At 44.7% G+C, this 19,450-nt stretch overlaps 1 long non-coding RNA gene across 2 annotated transcripts; it reads left to right on the top strand.

Annotated features, from left to right (window-relative positions):
- Positions 1–199: 199 nt before the first annotated feature.
- LOC111978539 (uncharacterized) lies at positions 200–17,390 on the top strand. Of its 2 annotated transcripts, XR_002879189.2 has the most exons (6): positions 200–360; positions 8,531–8,606; positions 12,228–12,283; positions 12,450–12,567; positions 13,349–13,524; positions 13,617–17,390. It is a non-coding gene; the product is annotated as an uncharacterized lncRNA (long non-coding RNA). The 2 variants fall into 2 exon arrangements; XR_002879188.2 differs by having other exon boundaries at positions 13,349–17,390.
- Positions 17,391–19,450: the final 2,060 nt, after the last annotated feature.

The raw sequence follows: 19,450 nt of genomic DNA, 5'->3' as shown, positions 1-19,450 counted from the left end.
GACAAAAACATCCTCTCCCTCCATACCTGCCCCCGGCCGCGACCTTGTCCCCTTTCCATGCTCCGACGCTTTTTTGCAGGAAGGCCAGGTTTCCTGTGTGATGGAGGAGAGGAGGAGAGGGGGATGAGGGAGAGGGGAAGAGGGATGTGACGGTTGGGCTTGTGCACGTAGAGATTGTACAGATTTACTTTATGTTTTAGCTGTGTGTGGATGTTGTTCTGTTATGTCGTTTTCTGCGCAGGTGCAGCTTTATGGGATCCATGAAGACAAGATGCAGCAGTGTAGGAGGTGGAGGAGGTGGAGGAAAGACAATGGGACTAAGAACCAGAGCAGACTTCTTCTACATGGACAAACATATTGGTATGTGATAGGGAAATTAAATTTTTGTGATTGGGATTTGTGTTTGTCATTGTATTCCTGTTTTGTGTTGAGCTGGTTGATAGAGCTTACTATATCCACATATTATGACGTTTTGAGACAAGACTGAATTGTCTGGGTTTGTAAAATATTTTGTTGATCTATTTTAGCCCATATGTTATGTTTAGTGTAAAAACTTGTCCATATATCCTCCTGGGGGATCTGTACTCCAGCATTATAGCTGTGTCTAACTGCTTACTACGGAATTACTAAAAAACACGATGGCACATTGGTTAGCTCAGTGAATAAAACACACATACAGGTGTACTATCGTAATTTGACCAATTTCTCACAATAGGAAAATAATCCTGCAGCAACAGGAAATGTGAACTATTATTTGGATTATCATTCATGGACATTTTTGTAGGTGTTGATACATTTTTAGTTAGTATAAATACAGTTTGACATTTTAAAGTGTAAATTACAAACTTTAGAAGCCTTTTAAACTTCGAATCCACTATAATTAGCATTTCCTGCTCAGCAGGAAAGTTCTCTGTGACAACAGAGTAATCAAACAGAGTGATAGTAAAACACATTAGCCTCCTGAGGGATCTCACCCAGATCCCTGGACCATGATTACCACATAGTTGTTTTAATCAGCTCATGCCTGGCTGGGATTGTTTGGAGCTATTTTGGTGTGGCGAGAGCTGAGTCCTGTTGGCATAGCTGTGTCTCTCTGACAGACATGGGGACGGACTCTCAGCTGCCAAGCCAACCAGGCGGTGGCAGCGTGCTCTTCTTACTGCCAGGGTAAGATGCGCGAGCAAGAACCTGCTCACCTGCTGGGTTTGGGCTTGCTTTCTTTCTCTTGCTTTTTATCTATTGGTCCCACTGCATAGAGCAAGCTAAATCAAGTGCACCTTAAAACGTATTTGAAAGACAACAAATCCTGTTTTGGCTAGGGTATGTGCAAATTTCAGGGTGAGAATGGAAAAAATAATACACTGAAAAATTACTTATGTCTGCAGGTTTGATACTGTTTGCTGTTTATGGACAACGTTTCTGCCACTGATAATGTCTTGGTGAAGTCACAGGGAACATATCTGATAAGGTCTTGGTGAAGTCACAGGGAACATATCTGATAAGGTCTTGGTGAAGTCACAGGGAACATNTTGGTGAAGTCACAGGGAACATATCTGATAAGGTCTTGGTGAAGTCACAGGGCACATATCTGATAAGGTCTTGGTGAAGTTACAGGGAACATATCTGATAAGGTCTTGGTGAAGTCACGGGGAACATATTTGATAAGGTCTTGGTGAAGTTACAGGGAGTATATCTGGGGCTCAGCTGCTGAGCTATTCAGCCTACTGTCCTCCTCTTACACTCAGGCACAGAGATCTGTAGCCCGCCCTCGCTCGCTCAGCCCACTAGCTGGCTGCCATGGGTTCGGGCTTTGGGCTTCGTATCTATCTGCCATGTTGTACAAACAGGATATTGTCAGAGAGACTGCTTGAACTCCATCCATCCTGGGAAAAGCGATTGCTCCTCTTCTCTCCTGGACTCAGTTACACCTCTGTCTATTTCCATCTGGCCAGCTGTGGTAGGGGACATACCGATAGCGCTCTCAGATTCATCCCAACCCCCCCCCCCCAATCCCATCACCAGTCCTCTCCTCCCCTCCAAACTCATCCCTCCCTTCTCCTCCCCTCTTCTCTCTCTTCCCCTCTCCCTCTCCTCACCTCCCCTCTTCATCCCCTCTGCCTCCCTCTCCATCTCCCTCTCCACTCCTTCCCCTCCCTCTCCACTCCTCCGCAGTCCCTCTCCTCTCCTCATTTCTCCTCCTCTTTACCTCTAACCCCCTCTCTCCCTCTCCTTCCCTCTCCCTCCTCAAGTTGTTTTGTTTCACTCTCCTGATGCGCTGACATGAATCACTCAAGATTAAACAGTGTGTGCGTGAGTGCAAGTGTGTGTTGATGGGAGCCCTGTAGTGACCCTGTCCCACTTCTCACAGGAACCAATGGAAAACAAGACAGAGTGTTCTGTCTGATTGCTGCTCAACTTCTGATCATCAATGCTCACATTACTCCTCCCTCCAGCCTAACTTACTGCCAGGCTGGCTGAGTACCCTGTCAAATCAAATCAAATCAAATGTATTTATATAGCCCTTCGTACATCAGCTGATATCTCAAAGTGCTGTACAGACACCCAGCCTAAAACCCCTAACAGCAAGCAATGCAGGTTTAGAATCACGGTGGCTAGGAAAAATTCCCTAGAACGGCAAAAACCTTGGAAGAAACCTAGAGAGGAACCAGGCTATGAGGGGTGGCCAGTTCTCTTCTGGCTGTGCCGGGTGGAGATTATAACAGAACATGGCCAAGATGTTCAAATGTTCATAAATCACCAGCATGGTCAAATAATAATAATCACAGTAGTTGTCGAGGGTGCAGCAAGCCAGCACCTCAGGAGTAAATGTCAGTTGGCTTTTCATAGCCGATCATTAAGAGTATCTCTACCGCTCCTGCGGTCTCTAGCAGAGGTGAAAACAGCAGGTCTGGGACAGGTAGGCACGTCCCGGGAACAGGTCAGGGTTCCATAGCCGCAGGCAGAACAGTTGAAACTGGAGCAGCAACACGGCCAGGTGGACTGGGGACAGCAAGGAGTCATCATGCCAGGTCATCCTGAGGCATGGTCCTAGCGGCTCAGGTCCTCCGAGAGAGAGAAAGAAAGAGAGAAAGAGAGAATTGAGAGATTATACTGAAATTCACACAGGACACCGGATAAGACAGGAGAAGTATTCCAAGTATAACAAACTGACCCTAGCCCCCGACACATAAACTACTGCAGCATAATACTGGAGGCTGAGACAGGAGGGTCAGGGAGGACACCGTGGCCCCATCAGATGATACCCCCGGACAGGGCCAAACAGAAAGGATATAACCCCACCCACTTTGCCAAAGCACAGCCCCCCACACCACTAGAGGGATACCTTCAACCACCAACTTACCATCCTGAGACAAGCAGAGATTAGCCCACAAAGATTTCCGCCACGGCACAACCCAAGGGGCGGAGGGCGCCAACCCAGACAGGAAGATCACGTCAGTGACAACCCACTCAAGTGACGCACCCCTCCTAGGATGGCATGAAAGAGCACCAGTAAGCCAGTGACTCAGCCCCTGTAATAGGGTTAGAGGCAGAGAATCCCAGTGGGAGAGGGGAACACGGCCAGGCAGAGACAGCAATGCGGTTCGTTGCTCCAGACCTTACGTTCACCTTCACACTCCTGGGGCCAGGACTACACTCAATCATAGGACCTACTGAAGAGATGAGTCTTCAGTAAAGACTTAAAGGTTGAGACCGAGTCTGCGTCTCTCACATGGGTAGGCCAGACCATTCCATAAAAATGGAGCTCTATAGGAGAAAAGCCCTGCCTCCAGCTGTTTGCTTAGAAATTCTAGGGACAATTAGGAGGCCTGCGTCTTGTGACCGTAGCGTACGTGTAGGTATGTACGGCAGGACCAACTCGGAAAGATAGGTAGGAGCAAGCCCATGTAATGCTTTGTAGGTTAGCAGTAAAACCTTGAAATCAGCCCTTGCCTTAACAGGAAGCCAGTGTAGGGAGGCTAGCACTGGAGTAATATGATCCAATTTTTTGGTTCTGTCAGCTCCACAACAACAACCTAAGCACCCTCCCTCACATACACTCTGCAATCTGCACTTGAGCCAAGGGTAGGCTACACCGTTGTGGGTTTGTGAGGGGAGGATGAACACAACAGGACATAGTTTTATCCAGGGATGAAAATGACCAGATGTTTTCTAGGCATAATATATGGAGACAGTTATCAGGTGGGTTGCATGAACACTTCAAATACAATTAACCTGCACACTGTTAGGTGTTCCCAATCACATTTCTTAATTAAATGGACAATGTTTTAACCAACAATTTGTTTACTGAGAAAAACACCCGTCCCAGTTAAAGACCAGGCTGGGCCATGGTCATGGCAGTGTCATCACCCCTTGATTAGTTGAATCAGGTGTGACTGTGTTGACACAAAAGCATGTACCATGTATGGCTCCTAAGTCCCCAGAACCGGGATTGAAGAGCTCTGGGTAAGAGGGGACAGTTGTTTCTCAGGTGGCCGGAGAGAGACTTCCCCACACACAGATATCCCCCTCTGCTGGTGTGATCTCACCAGACCATTACTTAGGCCTATGCTAGCTAGTGTACTATAGCTCCCTGAGATGGTTGTAAAGCCATTGTATATCAGGTTTCCCTTCTACACCCACATCAGCAGGTGCAGCTCTCTCTCGCTCTCTCCCCTATCTCTCTCTTCCCCTATCTCTCTCCCATAACTCTTATTTCGTTTCTCTCTCTCTCTTCCCCTATCTCTCTCCCATATCTCTTATTTTGTTTCTCTCTCGCTCTCTCTCTCTCCCATATCTCTTATTCTCTTTCTTTTTTGCTCGTTACTCTTCCCTCTTTCTATTTCTCTCCGGACTCTCTCTCTTCCCCTCCACCTTTCTGTTCTATAGAGACAGAGAATGGTTGCTCTCTCCCTTGTGTTACCTACTGGATAGGAAATGGGCCATGGGGTGGAATGTAATGTGCACTTCTCAAGCTTCAGTCCCCCCTTAAAGAGTGTTAAGAGATTTGGGCTAGACAGGCTATTCAGATGATTTTCTGAAATGTTCAAATCCACAGGGATCTTGGCTTCCACCAGCCTGCACTATGCTGTAGCCTATTTCATGTTATGGTTTTAGATTCAAACCTGTCCTTTAATCTCTGTGCTTTAGCCATTGGCTAGCATCAGTTGCCACGGAAATGTAAGGAGTGCAGCTAGCCAGCCTCTGTATTTAAAGAGTGAGGCTAGAAGCAGCAATCCATACAAAAAAACAAAAAACTTCACAATTATTTAAATCATAACTACAGTAAGTTAGTCCGCTACAAGTGTCATGTAAACTATTTATTAGATGTGAAAATCAGTTTGAGCCTGTGTAGCTTGTACCCTTCATGTTCTGTCTCTCTGTCTCTGTCCTTCTATCTTCTGTTTCATGTGTGTTTCATTCGTAACCAGGGGTAACCCTGACTCATTGCATTTTTGATCGAAATATAGTTACACCATGCAACTGGAGTAGGACCCCCCCCTGAACTGGAGTAGGCCCACCCGAATGCCAGTTGGCTTAAAGCATGAGTGACAGTTTCTCTCTCTCTGGTGGTGGGGGAGTGAAGGGTGAGGGATGACAGGGGGGGTAGGAGGGACAGGGACTCCCCAGGGCCCCTTGGAGGAGGTTGGGATAGGTAGAGAGCGTGAGATGGATTGTCAGGCTTCAGTGAGGGATAGGAGGAGCTCAGAGATAGTTGAGGGTATAGATTAGAACATCAGTGTCCTCAAAAACCACAAAAGCGATTTATTTTGATATAGCCAGTTAGGGAATGCTTTAACAATATGTCAATCATTAGATTCTCCGGCTACTGTGTGTACGTTGTGTCGTCTCCCCCCTGACTAGCTGTCCCAGCGGGACTGTTTTAGTATCTGTTAGTGGTTGTGACTGAATGATCACTTTGCACCATCCAAGAGTTCTACAGCTGTTCGCCTTGGATTATGATTGTGTGTCTATGAGTGTGTGCAGGTCAGAGGTGACAGTCTAGCTTTTCAACACTTTCCCAACAGTCCTCGGCCTCTCGGCGTCGGCACCAAATTTCTCAGTGATTGTGTGCCGCAGCTCAGTGCCAGCTTCATGTTATTGCTGAAATATCAGTTTGAGCTAAACTGGTCTCCTGCATGGATTACAGTAAATGTGAGATATGTGTTGGTGTACTGTATGAGTTGCAGTCACGTGTTTGTATGTGTACCTTTATATGGCACAGTCTCAGGCTTCAATTGGTTTCTTGTTACTGCGTTAAGATGGTTTCAGTTTACTTTCTACCTTCACTACACTCACTTTTAAAGACTCAAAAATGTTTGGGAATATCACCGTGATAATAAATACTGAAACAAAGTCTTAGTGAAATTCCTAAAATGAGGTTGTACAGGTTGACGACGTCATCACAGGCCTAGGTGTGCCATTGCTCGTCTTGACTAACCCCCCACATGCCTACACACCCCACAACACCCACTTCCTTACACCCTACGAACCCAAACCCTCCAATCCCCCTCTTTCTCCTGAGACCAAACCAACAGTTCACAGTCTAACCTAATGTTGCATTAACAGTCAAGTAAGTAGACAATAAACCCTTAATAAAGCCTTTAGAGACATTCTGCAGACTATGTTAAAGTGGATATAGTCTTATTTTTAACACTTGTATGTACAGATGTAGGATTTTAATTTGAGCCAGTTTGCTTCAGCAGGAAAATAATCCTGCAGCAGCATTTAGCAGACACTCTTATCCAGAGCGACTTACAGAAGCAATTAGGGTTAGGTGCCTTGTTCAAGGACATGTTGATAGATTTTTCACCTACTTGGGGATTTGAACCAGCAACCTTTCAGTTACTGGCCCAATTCCCTTAACCCCTAGGCTAGGCTACCTGCAGTATAGATTTTAAAGTGAAAATTACAAACTTTATAATCCCTTTTAAACTTTGAACACACTGCTGTGCAGGAAAATTATCAGCAACAAATGAGTAGTCAAATTAAGATCATATATCTGTATGTACACGACTATACATCCAGGGCGGCAACCAAACCTTACAGTATACACAGATATAGACAGTTCTAGATAGTATAGATATAGACAGTTCTAGATAGTATAGATATAGACAGTTATATATAGTATAGATATAGACAGCTATAGATAGTATAGATATAGACAGTTATAGATAGTATACGATATAGATAGTATAGATATAGACAGTTATAGATAATATAGATATAGACAGCTATAGATAGTACAGCTATAGACATGGCAGATAAAGATACATATAGACAGTACAGATATAGACAGGATAGCTATATCTATAATTTGTGTTCCTGTTTAAAATGGGTCGTTTGATATCCTGATCTCTTCTCCTCATCGCGGTAACCACCCAGAACCCAGGCAGAGAGTGACAGGCGGGAGAGTGGCCAGACTGACATGGCGCTTTTATTTTTAAATAGCCGTGATACAGCAGAAGCAGCACAGACGCATCTATTAGACATGCAGGACCCTATAAGGTCAACTTCCATCCACTACACACACTGGCTGATTGAACCAAGCTTTTCTGGAGGGAGGAGTTCTCTTCTCTGCCACCTAGTGGTAGGATACTGTCATGACATGAGTTTCTCTGCCACCTAGTGGTAGGATATTGTCACGACATGGGTTTCTCTGACTCTTAGTGGTAGGATACTGTCACGACATGGGTTTCTCTSCCTCTTAGTGGTAGGATACTGTCATAACATGGGTTTTTCTGCCACCTAGTGGTAGGATACTGTCACGACATGGGTTTAACTGCCTCTTAGTTGTAGGATACTGTCACGACATGGGTTTATCTGCCTCCTGGTGGTAGGATACTGTCATGACATGGGTTTCTCTGCCTCCTAGTGGTCAGATAATGTCACGACATGGGTTTATCTGTCTCTTAGTGGTAGGATACTGTCATGACATGGGTTTCTCTGCCTCTTAGTGGTAGGACACTGTCATGACATGGGTTTCTCTGCCTCCTAGTGGTCGGATACTGTCATGACATGGGTTTCTCTGCCTCCTAGTGGTAGAATACTGTCATGACATGGGTTTATCTGCCACCTAGTGGTAGGATACTGTCATAACATGTGTTTCTCTGCCTCCTAGTGGTCGGATACTGTCATAACATGGATTTTGGCGTTCACTTACTAACTCTCATTGCTTTGGAGGGGAGTTGGTTTCATCATCAGGTTTTTGGGAGGGTAATACTGATGCCTCTTCTCTATATTAGGTTAGTGAAATTGTGCTAGCACTTTATTTTACAGTACTTTATCCACTGATTATAACTGTGCAGTTACCATTTTATTATGGAACGTAAATACCTGGTACTTTAGGGTTTAAAAAACCAACAACTCTGAACCAAAGCCTTCATTATTTTGTCAGGAGATACATTTTTTTTCTCTTTCTCTCTGAGGGGGTGTACTTTAAGTGGTGCTAAATATGCTGCGTGATTCATCTGATTGTGTTGAAGAAGCCTAATAGAGGATCTAACTGTGTATGTCCTGCTCTCTTTCCCAGCAGGAGAAGAGGAGGATGGGGGGAGAATAGTGGAGGGGAGTAGAGTCCTCTACATACACAACCCKCTACACAGCAGGTAATGGACATACTGTGGATGTGTTTACCTCTACTTAGTGTCTGTTTAGGGATGTGTTCAGGGTGTCTACATTTAGACTGTGTTGAGGGGTGGAGGTGCTATTACAGGTTACTGTACTATACACTGTAGTATAGAGTTCCTTATCCCAGTAAAGCGTGTTATGCCCGTACCGGGAAATGAACACAGATAAATACGTCAGGTTAAATTGGCCCCACTCAAAACTTATTCAGACACAGCATGCAAGTACACACACACACACACACACACACACACACACACACACACACACACACACACACACACACACACACACACTTAATGCTCATTCACACACTTGACGCGTACACACTTGTCCAAAATGGCAGTGCATTATTGGCATCAGTCTTGCTTGTTCAGCCATGTCCAGGTCTCAACTGGGGAAGAGCAGGTGTACTGCTGTCAACAGAGGCTCATTTTTGCATTACCAGTTCTCTGAAATGTATCTTACGTTTATGTCATCATATTATAGGAACTCTGTCAGCAAACACTCTAAAGACAATAATCTGTTCTAAGATAGTATTTGTGATAGTAAGCCCCTAGTGAAAAGAAAAATGCTCTTCCACTTAATTCCATTTCTATATTGACCATCGATGCTGGTTTATGAATAAGATTTGAGCGGAGAACAAACTTAGCAACTCCAAAACTGAACGATCCCACTCAGCTCATGAAGGAATGTTAATGTGGAACTACACAGGAGGTTTTTGCCACCCTGATTAATGGAGAAGACAAATTAGGTTTTTATTTCTCCCCTGTGAAAATATTTAACTGACAGGACACAATAACATGTTTACCACTTTGGCTGTTGTTTCAGTGTCTAGTTTCCCTTAACCTGCAAAACACCAGAATGACAAGTGAGAAGCTATCCTCCTGGCGTGTCCAAATAAAGGCTGTAGCCAGGGCTGCTAGGGGCCTGGGTGGTGGAGGGCTCATTTCACAGTTTTACCCAGAGTGCAGAGCTACATAGTCTGGACAGTGGGAGAGCAGAGGGTCATGTGGCCCTGCTTGGGGCGTCACGGTTTTGCACTGCTCAGAATAAGCCCTGTGTGTGTGTGGTTGTGTGTGTGTATGTGTGTTTTGCATGCTCAGAAAAAGTCAGGCGAGCTCCAATTACCCTCCTCTCACGGATTGTTTGGTGTCACTTGTCATCTGACGGCTGGATATGATGATTCTGCGCCTCTAGTGTAAAAGGATAGTTATGCAGGACCCCCCCCCCTGCAAATGTACATGTGTCACAACTCAATTGGTGTGGGACACTCAAAGCTAACCCAATTAGAAAAGCAAAGCAACCTCCCTCAATCCCATTTTTCTAGTAGGGTTAGGGCTACTATTGGCCCTTTCTGTCCCTGACTCCACCCACTAGGGTCTGCACATGGACAAGTGTCCCAAGCCGTTGCATTGCATTGTGGGACTGGTGTATTGAATTTCTTCGGACTGTCACCAAATGCCCATTGATGTTGACCTGGGAAGAGGAGAGGTAGATATAAACCTGTTATTACCCTGGGAAGAGGAGAGGTAGATATAAACCTGTTATTACCCTGGGAAGAGGAGAGGTAGATATAAACCTGTTATACCCTGGGAAGAGGAGAGGTAGATATACACCTGTTATTTACAGAGGAGAGGTAGATATAAACCTGTTATTACCCTGGGAAGAGGAGAGGTAGATATAAACCTGTTATTACCCTGGGAAGAGGAGAGGTAGATATACACCTGTTATTACCCTGGGAAGAGGAGAGGTAGATATACACCTGTTATTACCCTGGGAAGGGGCAGGGGAGAAGGGATATTCTATGCTTTGCCCCAGTTAGAAAAACAACAGTAAATTAGGGAATGTAACGACTAGTCACCCTGTCACACATGAAACCTGAGCAATGATGGAAGACACTTTTAATGTGGCCCATCAGATCACAATCTTCCAAAGAGGGGGAATCAAAGATACTGTAATTCATAAATGAAATGGACAATGTTGTAGATTTATATCAAGAGGTTGATGCTGGGTAAAAAGACTGACCACAGCGCAAATAGTTTAGATTAAAATAGATTTTATTTGGCTTTTTCAACCCTGGCCTATATCATACTAGATTCGTGTGTATTGGGTATATGTTTGTAATTGTTAGATATTACTTGTTAGATATTTCTGCACTGTTGGAGCTAGAAGCACAATCATTTCGCTACACCCTTCATAACATCTGCTAAACACATGTATGTGACCAATAAAATTGGATTTGATTTGATATACTGCTAGGTTCAGTGGAAAAAGTGTGAAGTATCTGTTCACGCATCAGGCTGACCTAACAGAAGGAGCAGGGTTTGCAGGCTAAGTGACATGATGCCTGGACTATACGGGAAGAGGGAGGGAGGAATGGAGGAAGGGAGGGAGGGATGAAAGGAGAGAAGGAGGGTACCCCTTAATGAAAYACACAGGGGCTAGGTTGAAACACAAGCAGCTTCCTCCATTTGAGTTAACCACCATCTGTCCATCTCTCYCTACCTCCTTTCCTCCACGCCTCTCTTCACTCCTTCCTTCCCTTCTTCTTCAGACCCGGGACAGAGAGGACCTGAAAGACGAGTGTGTGTGTGTGTCTCCCTGGGAACAATATCCTGATGCTGCATGAGTGTGTCAAGTAGAACTCCAGCATCAGTGATTTTGTTGCCAGGGAGAGGACAGTAGCGACCGGACCTTACAGCTTGTCCTCTGTCAGAAAGAGTATGGGAAATATACTGTGTGTGGGCTCCCGAGTGGCGCAGCAGTCCAAGACACTGCATTCTGATTCGTTTCCAGGCTGTATCACAACCGGCCGTGATTGGGAGTCCCATAGGGAGGCGCACAATTGGCCCAGCGTCGTCTGGGTTTGGCTAGGGTAGGCCTTCATTGTAAATAAGAATTTGTTCTTAACTGACTTGCCTCGTTAAATAAAGGTTCAATAAAATATGTTCACTAAATGAATCCAGTATTTCATCATTCAGTAGATAGTAGTAATTGAATTGAATCTGTACAGAAACATTTATTACATAACATCAAATAAACTTGAAACTAGATATTTAAGATTCCTGCGAATCAATCACATAGCGGCAGAGTAGCTATTTCTAGACGGCCCTAGCTGTTCTCCCGCTGAAGTGTGTGACATGTCTTTGACATCGACTGTCTGCTATTATCAACAGAACCACTAGAGGACACTCATGCCCACATAGGCTTGTAATAATATGCCATGGTGAAAGTCCTGAAGATAGTAAGGGGTCCTGAGGTTGCACCAGCCTCTAAAACCATCTTTCCTCCAAACACTCTTGTAAACGTTCAGGTTCGGATTTTGAGTCAAAATTGTCATTGCAGCTTCTCTGTAGAGCTTTGTGTGTGTGTCTCTCTCTCTCTGTGTGTGTGTGTGTATGTACAGTATATTGTCCTCTCACTGTCTCTCTCACCAAGGAGGCTCTGCTACATTAGCCAGGCAATTAATTGATCTGTCTGTTCTCTGCTACTGGTCAAGTCCATGGGACTGACTACTGTATACCTATTTCTCTCTCTCCTTCTCTCTCTTTCTCTCTCTCTCTCTTCTCTCTTTCTCTTTTCCTCAATTCCTATTTTAGTGTCTTATTTCCTGGATTACTGACCCTCTGAATGTGGCCGTGGCTCAAATCACAAGGTACAGTAGTATTCTGACCTTCTCTCTAAGTGACTTTTTTCTTGAAATTCACATTGATAGACCTGGATGTCAGGAAGTTGCAACATAACATCGTAGTGTTCTGTAGTTGTAGGGCATCATGATGTAGCAACATGACAAATTACATTTGTTCATCTTCACTTGACAGACTTACTTCACTCCAGAGAATGAGTTTGCTGTTTCCTGTCTCTGGATGGACCCTCATCTTATTGGCTACCGAAAAGGGGTGTGGTCGTTGTGGAGCAAACTAATGAGAGAGAACAATGGTATGCCTCTGATATGTAACTTTTACTAACAGTGTCAATAGTTGTTGACCATTGCTTTGCAGTTCCATTGTCATGTTCTTTAGCTAACAGTCCTCTTTCTTTTATAGTAGTGTGTGTGTGTGTGTGTGCGTGTGTGTGCGCATGCTTGCGTTTTTTGTTCGTTTGTGCGTGTGTATTTGTGTTGTGTTTTAGCTATGTCTGTATGTAGGGCGTTGGTAGGGGTATTTTGGGCAGTGCTGCTGTGGCCCCGTACTCACACCTGTTACACAGTGAGTTGCTGATCTAGGTGATACAGGAGACACAGATTAAAGCTGTGTGTGTTGTGTGTTGTGTGTGAGTGTGTATGTGTGCATCTTCTGGGCTGTGTGTGGTGTGCCTCTTGCATTTGTTCGTCATACCGCTCAGTGAGTCAGCATCTCCGTTTCCTTTCCTGAGTCACTCATTTAACGGTTGCCCGGTGACCACAGAACGGAAAAAGGTTCCTATTGCGTGTTCGCCTGCGAGGACGGCCACCAATATTTATTCAGGCCTTGCAGTAAGTGGCCAGGAGAAAATTATAAATATAAATTCTCCAATGATTGCCTGGGTGCCATGTCATTGGATGGAAAGCACACTTAGTAATCCGTTTTAACACTTCCTCTTTTTGAAGGAGATATACCGTTGCTACGGCTCATTGTAAAAGGAGACAATGGATGTCTCAATAGATGTTTAGTTTTATGTCGAAGAATAACATAAAATGAACTACATTTTATGTGAAAGAATCACCTTTTTCTCCATGCAGGCATGAAGACTTCCAGTGCTGGCTCTCCTCAGGTGAGAGGGTCCCCTAGGCCAGTCTTTTCGCCCTCCATTGCAACCTTGCCATCCCCCAGCCCTGCATCATCAGAAGGGGATGAACCAGGACATGGGAGTAAGGTGTCTTTCTCTGAAGATGTCACTGTCAATGTGTTGGATCAGGTAACATCTATCAGATAATTGGTATTTTACATCGGAATCATGTTTTAATACCTACAGTATCTAAATAATGTCATTTTGAACATTCTCAATAGGAGAGTCCCACCAGGGAGCTACAAAGTCACTGACCAGAAACCTACAACAAAGAGACCAAGGGTCAAACTCCATATGCAAATGTACAGACACAGACCTGAGACCAACGATCAATCCCCAAGCAATGTCAACCTTCTAACTCAAATGTCAACCTCAGGGGTTGTCTCCTTAGAGGACAATATTATGTCTCTATCTCTCTATCTGATGGTGGCTGTGTTCACTCTTCTCTACAGGTGTTGGTTTAGAATGGGAGGATGACTTCTCCATCTTGGACAGCACTCTCAAAACTAAGATGGTCGACCTCCATCTTATTAAATCAATTAACATTTTATTTGTCGCATGAGCCGAATACAACAGGTGTAGACCTTACTGTGAAATGCTTACTTACAAGCCATTAACCAACAATGCAGTTCAAGAAATAGAGTTAAGAAAATATTTTCTAAATATGCTTAAGTAAAAAATTAAATAAAAAGTAACACAATAAGATTACATAACAATAACGATGCTATTTACAAGGGGTACCGGTACCGAGTCAATGTGCGGGGGTACAGGTTAGTCAAGGTAATTWGTACATGTAGGTAGGTGTTCAGCAGTCTTATGGCTTGGGGGTAGAAGCTGTTTGGACCTAGACTTGGCGCTCCGGTACCGCTTGCCGTGCGGTAGTAGAGAGAACAGTCTATGACTTGGGTGACTGGAGTCTTTGACAATTTTTTGGGCCTTCCTCTGACACCTCCCAGGAAATAGGTCCTSGATGGCAGGAAGCTTGGCCCCAGTGATGTATTGGGCTGTACGCAGTACCCTTTGTAGCGCCTTATGGTCRGATACTGAGCAGTTGCCATACCAGGTGGTGATGCAATCAGTCAGGATGCTCTCAATGGTGCAGCTGTAGAACTTTTTGAAGATCTGGGGAACCATGCCAAATCTTTTCAGTTTCCTGAGGGGGAAAAGGTGTTGTCGTGCCCTCTTCACGACTGTCTTGGTGTGTTTGGATCATGTTAGTCTGTTGGTGATGTGGACACCAAGAAACTTGAAACTCTCGACCCGCTCCACTTCAGTCCCGTCGATGTTAATGGGGGCMTGTTCGGTCCTCCTTTTCCAGTAGTCCACGGTCATCTCCTTTGTCTTGCTCACATTGAGGGAAAGGTTGTTGTCCTGGCACCACACTGTCAGGTCTCTGACCTCCTCCCTATAGGCTGTCATTGTTGTCGATGATCACTGTTGTGTCATTAGCAAACTTAATGATGGTGTTGGAGTCGTGCTTGGTCACGCAGTCGTGGGTGAACAGGGAGTACAGGATGGGACTAAGCACGCACCCCTGAGGGGCCCAGTGTGGTAGATGTGTTGAGGATCAGCGTGGTAGATGTGTTGTTACCTACCCTTACCACCTGGGGGTGGCCCATCAGGAAGTCCAGGATCCAGTTGTAGAGGGAGGTGTTTAGTCCCAGGGTCCTTAGCTTAGTGATGAGCTTTGTGGGCACTATGGTGTTGAGCTCTGAGCTGTAGTTAATGAACAGCATTCTCACATAGGTGTTCCTTTTGTCCAGGTGGGAAAGGGCAGTGTGAGTGTGATTGAGATTGCGTCATCTGTGGATCTGTTGGGGTGGTATGCGAATTGGAGTGGTTCTAGGGCTTCCGGCATGATGGTGTTGATGTGAGCCATGACCAGCCTGCTTGAAACATGTCGGTATTACAGACTCGGTCAGGAAGAGGTTGAAAATGTCAGTGGAGACACCTACCAGTTGGTCCGCGCATGCTTTGAGTACATGCCCTGGTAATTCGTCTGGTCTTGCGGCCTTGTGAATGTTGACCTGTTTAAAGGTCTTGCTCACATCGGCTACAGAAAGCGTGATCACACAGTCGTCCGGAGCAGCTGATGCTCTCATGCATGCTTCAGTGTTGCTTGCCTCGAAGCGAGCATAAAAGGCATTTAGCTCATCTGGTAGGCTCGCGTCACTGGGTCGGCTCGCGGCGGTGTTTCCCTTTGTAGTCCGTAATTGTTTGCAAGCCCTGCTACATCCAACGAGCTCAGACCGGTGTAGCAGGATTCAATCTTTGTCTTCTATTGATGCTTTGCCTGTTTGATGGTTCGTCTGAGGGCATAGCGGGATTTCTCATAAGTGTCCGGATTAGTGTCCAGCTCCTTAAAAGTGCCAGCTCTAGCCTTTAGCTCGGTGCGGATGTTGCCTGTAATCCATGGCTTTGGGTTGGGATATGTACGTACGGTCACTGTTGGGACGTCGTTGATGCACTTATTGATGAAGCCGGTAACTGTGGTGGTCTAGAGTTTTTCCCCCTCTGTTTACACATGTGACATGCTGGTAGAAATTAGGTAAAACTGATTTAAGTGCCTGCATTAAAGTCCCCGGCCAATAGGAGCACCGCCTACGGATGAGCATTTTCCTGTTTGCTTATGGACTTATACAGCTTGTTGAGTGCGCTCTTAGTGACAGCATCGGTTTGTGGTAGTAAATAGATGGCTACRAATAATATAGATGAGAACTCTCTTGGTAGATAGTGTGGTCTACAGCTTATCATGAGATACTCTACCTCAGGCGAGCAATACCTCGAGACTTCTTTATTATTAGACATTGTGCACCAGCTGTTATTGACAAATAGACACACACCCCCGCCCCTCGTCTTACCAGACGTAGCTGCTCTGTCCTGCCAATGCACCAGCTCTATAATATCCGTGTCGTCATTCAGCCACGACTCGGTGAAACATAAGATATAACAGTTTTTAATGTCCTGTTGGTAGAATAGTCTCGATTGTAGATCATCCAGTTTGTTTTCCAGTGATTGCACGTTGGCCAATAGAACCGATGGTAGTGGCTATTTACTCACTTGCCTACGAATCCTCACAAGGCACACAGACTTTCGCCCCCTGCATCTACGTCGTTGTCCAGTATACTATACTTCAGCATCCCCCCACCAGACCTCTACACCACCACACCAGAGGTGGAGCGGTCCATCCACCCATGCCTGCTCACAGTTGAGACCTTCCAGTCTGGTCCTCACCCACATCTCTGACGCTGACCTGGAGCAGTGAGGCAAGTGGTTGGATATACAAACTTGTTTTTCTGTCACCAATAGAGCCTTGACCACCTGGAAAAAATGACTTATTCTCTCTCTCTCCTCCTTTCTCCTACTCTCCATTCTTCTCCACTCCTCTCCCCAACTCTCCCCTCCTCTCTCCATCCTTTTTGTGATGAGTCAGTATTTAACGGATCGCTAGCTTGAAGAAAAATAAATCTTTTTTATTTCCGATTGTTTGAAACCACCTGTCAGTTGGTTACACTGACATCACAAAGCTCTGTGACAGTGTCTGACTCCATAAGCCTTCTATCTGGTGACATTGATCACTGGACTGTGTAGTAGCTAACACTGCCGCACGTCATGCTCTCGTGCCACATTCAGCCTTAGGCCAAATGACGTCATCATTACACAATGTACTAAGTGGTCTAGTAAATAGATATTATTGACCAGTTATATATAATATTGATCAGTTATAGGTAATTTTGATCAGTTATATATAACATTGGTCAGTTATAGGTAGTATTGATCAGTTACAGATAATATTGATCAGTTATAGACAATATTTATTTATTTATTTTATTTCACCTTTATTTAACCAGGTAGGCTAGTTGAGAACAAGTTCTCATTTACAACTGCGACCTAGCCAAGATAAAGCACAGCAGTTCAACACATACAACAACACAGAGTTACACATGGAATAAACAAACATACAGTCAATAATACAGTATATTATTGATCAGTTATAGGTCAAATTGATCAGTTATAGATAATATTGATCAATTATATGGTTAATATTGATCAGTTATAGGTCAAATTGATCAGTTATAGATAATATTGATCAATTATAGATAATATTGATCAGTTATACATAATATTGATCAGTTATAGGTCAAATTGACCAGTTATAGATAATATTGATCAATTATAGATAATATTGATCAGTTATAGTTCAAATTGATCAGTTATAGATAATATTGATCAATTATAGATAATATTGATCAGTTATAGGTCAAATTGATCAGTTATAGATAATATTGATCAGTTATAGGTCAAATTGATCAGTTATAGATAATATTGATCAGTTATAGATAATATTGATCAGTTATAGATAATATTGATCAATTTTATAATTTTATAATAAGAAATTGCACAGTGTGTGTGGACTCTAAACAGAGCCCACCGGGCACACACTGGTTGAATCAATGTTGTTTCCATGTCATTTCAATGAAATCGGGAGGGAAGGAAAGGAAGTGAGAGAGAGGGAAAGAGAGGGAGAGGCCCCTTTATTTGTCTATCTATGTCAAGGTGTGTCCTTGAGTCCATCTGTGGGCTGGGGACAGCTCTATGACCAGAAGGGTTGGAGGACAGGACTGCACTCAACTCTAATGCGCATGTTCATGCTTGTGTGTGTGTGTCAACAGTTGACCTCTGTACCGTTACCGCCCGTATATAGCTCCACAACCTGACTCTGTACAGGATACGCCCATGTTATAGCCTCCACTGACTGTGTACCGTACCCCCTGCTATATACGCCCTCCCACATTGCTCTGTATCCTGGTTACGCCCCTGTATTATAGCTCCACATGACTCTGTACCGGTTACCCCCTGTATGTAGCCTCCACACTGTGACTCCCTGTACCGTTACCCCTGTATATAGCCTCTCCACACTTGACCTCTGTTCACCGGATACCCTGATTATGTAGCGGCCTCCACATTGACTCGTGTAACCGGGTACCCCCCTCTATATAAGGCCTCCACATTGACTCGTGTTACCGTACCCTGTATATAGCCGCACATATGCGATCGCTTCTTGTACCGGCACACCTGCTTAGTTATTAGCCTCCACATTTGACGCTGTCACCGGGTTCACCCCTTGATTATAGGGCATCCACACAATTGACTCCCTGTACACGGTCCCCCTGTATCATTAGCCTCCCACTGCTCGCGTGTCCCGGTCCTACCCCCGTATATATGCCTACACCTTGACTCCTGTACCCGGTACCCCTTGTTATTAGCCGCACATTGGATCATGTACCGGAGTACCCTGTCTATAAGCCATTCCACATTCTCTGTAGTTACCCGGTACCCGCCTGTATATAGGCCTTCACACTCTGACTCTGTACCCGGTACCCCCGTGTTATTATGAGCCATCCACATTTGACTCTTGTACGGACCCCCTGTGTATAGCCGTTCCACATTGACTCCCTGTATTGGTACCCTGTACTATAGCTCCACACTGTGACTCTGTACCGGTTCCTTTGTATAGCATCCACATTGTCGTTGGTTCCCGGGTACCCTTGTGGTATAGCCCTCTTCCACATTGACTCAGTGTACCGGTACCCCCATGTATATAGCCTCCAGACATTGACTCCTGTCACCGATACCCTCTGTATAGCCTCCTACATTGACTCCTCTGTACCGGTACCCCAGTGTATCATAGCCTCCACATTGACTCCAGCGGGGGGGTACGTAACACCCTGCTATTACAGCCTCCGACATTTGATCTCTCGTCTTTTTTTTTTTTGTCCATTTATTTTTTTTTTCTCCTATCTCTGTTGTCTTCTTTGTTTTTTATTTTTCTTTTTTTCACCCAGTCCCCTGAGTCATGTAGCCCTGTCCCATTAGACTGTACCCTTTTTTTTTATATTCTTCTTCTTTTTTTTATTGTGCTCTCTCAGACTCTTTGTTATTTTTCTTGTTCTTGGATTTCTGCTGTGTCTTTTACCGAGTAATCTCTGTTTATAGCTCCACCATTGTTTCTTTTTCGTGTCTCTCTCTCTCGTTGTACTTAGCCTCCACATTT

This window comes from Salvelinus sp. IW2-2015, linkage group LG18, assembly GCF_002910315.2.
Source record: "Salvelinus sp. IW2-2015 linkage group LG18, ASM291031v2, whole genome shotgun sequence".
Taxonomy (NCBI): domain Eukaryota; kingdom Metazoa; phylum Chordata; class Actinopteri; order Salmoniformes; family Salmonidae; genus Salvelinus; species Salvelinus sp. IW2-2015.
This window is presented reverse-complemented; position numbering and strand designations above follow the sequence as displayed.